Here is a 4,066-nt window from a genome sequence, read left to right as displayed (position 1 = left end):
ATATATATATATATTTATTTTTTTTAAATTAATACCCAGAGAATGACAATCGGTAGAAAATGGATGGATGGCTAACCTGATTGCTGACCACATAACAAGGAGCATGTAGACTCAAAATAAATTGCATAAATAATCTGCATATATAAATGATTCTTGCGATCATTTCTTGTGATTAATCACATTAATTAACTCATAATTTTTGACAGCTCTAGATTAAATATATAAATCAAAGAAATATTTCCATGTATTATCAAAATAAGTATAACAATATTTTATCGTGTTATGTCTACGTCTATAATCTATCATTATTCATAAAACGCATTCAGAGCCCGGGCGGAAGAGACCCGGACCATAACCGGAAGTAATTAACCCAAACCGGAAGTGCATGCTCCGTAATAGCCAGCAGGGTGAGACTGCACTGCACACGTTCAAATGGTTTAAATTACTTATCACAAACGTCACAGAATTAACGTATGCGCGATAAACTTAAATGTAAAAAAAATAACATGTGCCAAGGGCTTTTAATCAGGTAAGACTGTATTCACGGACACTAGTATATTTAGCAACGTGATACTAGCTAGAGTCCACAAAAGTTGTCACATGTTAATAAACTCGACATTTATCGGTTAAGTAACTGAACGCTGCATAAACACACAACACTGAGCGACACAATTAAATATATAGTGATTATCTAATGAGTATTTTTAGTGAGTATTCGCCTTTAAAAAGGGGAGACCGTACTTACCCAGCTGTTCTGCTCGAACCCGGAAGTTAGCCAGGGAGCTAATGTTAGCCTCTGGACAAATTTGGCATGTGTGTATTTTTAGCCCCACTCCGAAAGGCAAGTTTACTCGAACGTTAACCAGCTCGTTAGGAAATAACACTAATACATATTAGATAACATATGCCGGGGTTCTTCATTGCAACGGGGCTGAAGTGGGAAGCACTAACAAGCTAGGCTACTACTAGCAAAAAAAAAAAAAAAAGCCGGCCGGTATATGCATAGACAGCTTATAAGTAGACGCAGCATTGGCTGCTGTGACGCGAGAAATTCGGCCGCCATCTTGAAGTGGTGATGAGGAGCCGGCGAGCAGCCTAAACTGATTGATTGATTGATTGAAACTTTTATTAGTAGATTGTACAATACAGTACATATTCCGTACAATTGACCACTAAATGGTAACACCCGAATAAGTTTTTCAACTTGTTTAAGTCGGGGTCCACGTTAATCAATTCATGGTAACTGACAGTTGACGGGTAGAAAACAAAGATGCCGGGCTGGTGTTCAGCGTTTTCCTGCTCTTTTGATTGATTGATTGAAACTTTTATTAGTAGATTGCACAGTGAAGTACATATTCCGTACAATTGACCACTAAATGGTAACACCCGAATAAGTTTTTCAAATTGTTTAAGTCGGGGTCCACTTAAATTGATTCATGATACTGATATATACTATCAAATATATACTAACATCATAATACAGTCATCACACAAGATAATCATCAGAGTATATACATTGAATTATTTACATTATTAACATTATTTACAATCCGGGGTGTGGGATATGGAGGGGGTTAGGTTTGGTTGGTATCGACACTTCAGTCATCAACAATCAGCATCAACAATTGCATCACCAGAGAAATGGACATTGAAACAGTGTAGGACTGATTTGGTAGGATATGTACAGCAAGTAGTGGACATAGAGAGAGAGATCAGAAAGTATAAGAAAAAGTGTCTACATTTGATTATTTACATTTGAATTAAATTCGAATGAGCGGACTGTTGAAAGTAGGAATCGGGAGATTACTTTTCATAAGTAAGATTTAACATTAACGTACTATTGGTTGTATTTTGTGAAAATAATATTACCACAGAGTTGAGAAGGAGCAAAGATCTTCAATAGTACTGAAATCGTAGCCTAGCCGCTAGCAAACAAGAGTATGACCATAATAGAATTGCTTGTCAATGAAATTAATTACATTTAAAAATGTCATACATGAATAACATAAAGTTGAAATAAATGATGAAGATAAAGATTGTAAGACAGAATTTGGTTTTTTTCTGAATCCAGTGAAACAGATTGGTGGTTTTAGCTGATATAAAGACTTTTTATGTTTAAGTATTTGGCAGACGCTTTTATCCAAAGCGACATACATAAAAAATACATGTAAAACAATCACTGTAAACATTATCATTTAAGGGAAGAATGTAATACAAAATATCAATACAAAGTCTCAAAACAGAATAAACTCTCTGTTGCTGCAGCAGCAGAGTCTATAAGGTCCCTAAAATAGGTCTATAGGTCCCTAAAATATATAGATATCTGATGTATTCATACATTGTTTATGTAGGATATATGCATGTATATATAACCTAATCATATTGTTTCTTCAACTTAAAAATAGCTGACCGTTTTTACCCCCCTTCTCTGGGATTATATTCCCAGTTTTGATCTCGGACGTCTGGTCACTTATAGCATATAACAATATTATATTACTGTTAAGCAAACTATGAATAATAAAACACGCCGAAACATGTGTCCTTTATCATAGCTACACGTATGACAAAAAAAACGCGTGAAAATCAGTGGTATTCAGTGAGGTAAGATGAATTAAATGCGCTGACAGTTCATGGCTCCTGCCAAATGAATTGCACTGAGTGGAGCGGATCACCACTCCAAGATGGCGGCCCCGCGTCTCGTCAGCGCCAGTAGGCAGTAGCGCTCGATGCTGTGTCTACTTATAAGATGTCTATGGTTATATGTGTGTTTACTTAACGGGGATCGCATGCGCGTCAAAGTTGCGCAGGAGAATTGCAGCCCAGTTTCAATATGCGCAAATTGAACGTTGTATTGACTCTCTTAAGTAACTGTTTTTAAATAGATTAATTCAGGCAATATTAATTATAACACATTTGAATATTTCTATTTATGTATTTGTCAGGGACAGTTATATTGATGAACATGTACTAATACAGTTGTAAATACGCCAAATGCTAATTTATATTACAATTTAAATTGTTTAGGAAGTAAAATGTGTCTTACCTCTCAGTTCTGGTCCACCTCTCTGCTACCTGCTTTAGCTCTGGCCTTGTTGGACTTTACTGGTTTGTCAATGTTTTTTGTTTTGTTTTCAAAGGATATTAACACAATGGACTCTGGTTCAACTTTACAGCATTTTCTGGACTTTCTGCTCTACAATGCTTTTGGTTTGAATAAGTGAATGTATGCGCTTTTAGCTGTGAGTCATTATGGAGGGCGAGCACAACACAAAAAACTGGAACAATCTACCCCTGTTGATTCTTTTAGACTGGTGCAGCTCCAAACAACAATCTGCTCCCTGGTAATCTACAAAAAAATACAAATGTAAAACACCTATATTTGTGCACAATTCCACATTATTTTAACAATATGTGGAGCAGGGGTCACTAACCTTTTTGAAAGCAAGAGCTACTTCTTGGGTAGTGATTAATGCGAAGGGCTACCAGTTTGATACACACTTAAATAAATTGCCAGAAATAGCCAATTTGCTCAATTTACATTTAACTCTGTTATTATTTATAATTAATGATATTTACACTTAATTGAACGGTTTAAAAGAGGAGAAAACACGAAAAAAATGACAATTCAATTTTGAAACATAGTTTATCTTCAATTTCGACTCTTTAAAATTCAAAATTCAACCGAAAAAAAGAAGAGAAAAACTAGCTAATTCGCATCTTTTTGAAAAAATTAAAAAAAGAATTTATGGAACATCATTAGTAATTTTTCCTGATTAAGATTAATTTTAGAATTTGGATGACATGTTTTAAATAGGTTAAAATCCAATCTGCACTTTGTTAGAATATATAACAAATTGGACCAAGCTATATTTCTAACAAAGACAAATCATTATTTTCTTCCAGATTTTCCAGAACAAAAATTTTAAAAGAAATTCAAAAGACTTTGAAATAAGATTTAAATTTGATTCTACAGATTTTCTAGATTTTCCAGAATAATTTTTTTGAATTTTAAACATGATAAGTTTGAAGAAATATTTCACAAATATTCTTCGTCGAATAAACAGAA

General features: G+C 34.3%; 2 protein-coding genes across 4 annotated transcripts in view; both read right to left on the bottom strand.

Moving 5' to 3' along the window:
* ppa1a (inorganic pyrophosphatase 1a) overlaps positions 1-875 on the bottom strand; it is a 16,094-nt gene extending 15,219 nt beyond the window's left edge. The window contains exon 1 of the mRNA XM_062055459.1: positions 746-875. The gene's annotated coding sequence lies outside the window, so the exon portion shown is untranslated. The remainder of the gene's footprint in view (positions 1-745) is intronic.
* Positions 1-3,122, bottom strand: part of lrrc20 (leucine rich repeat containing 20) — a 4,923-nt gene extending 1,801 nt beyond the window's left edge. Inside the window, exon 1 of one of the 3 annotated variants that reach the window (XM_062055467.1) lies at positions 3,044-3,122. The gene's annotated coding sequence lies outside the window, so the exon portion shown is untranslated. Of the gene's footprint in view, positions 1-745; positions 880-3,043 lie in introns of those variants that run through there. The other 2 variants (XM_062055466.1, XM_062055468.1) reach the window with 2 other exon arrangements.
* Between the last annotated feature and the right edge of the window lie 944 nt (positions 3,123-4,066).

Source organism: Entelurus aequoreus, linkage group LG08 (genome assembly GCF_033978785.1).
Source record: "Entelurus aequoreus isolate RoL-2023_Sb linkage group LG08, RoL_Eaeq_v1.1, whole genome shotgun sequence".
Lineage (NCBI taxonomy): Eukaryota > Metazoa > Chordata > Actinopteri > Syngnathiformes > Syngnathidae > Entelurus > Entelurus aequoreus.
Note: the sequence above shows the minus strand (reverse complement) of the source record. Positions and strands in the feature narration are given on the sequence as shown.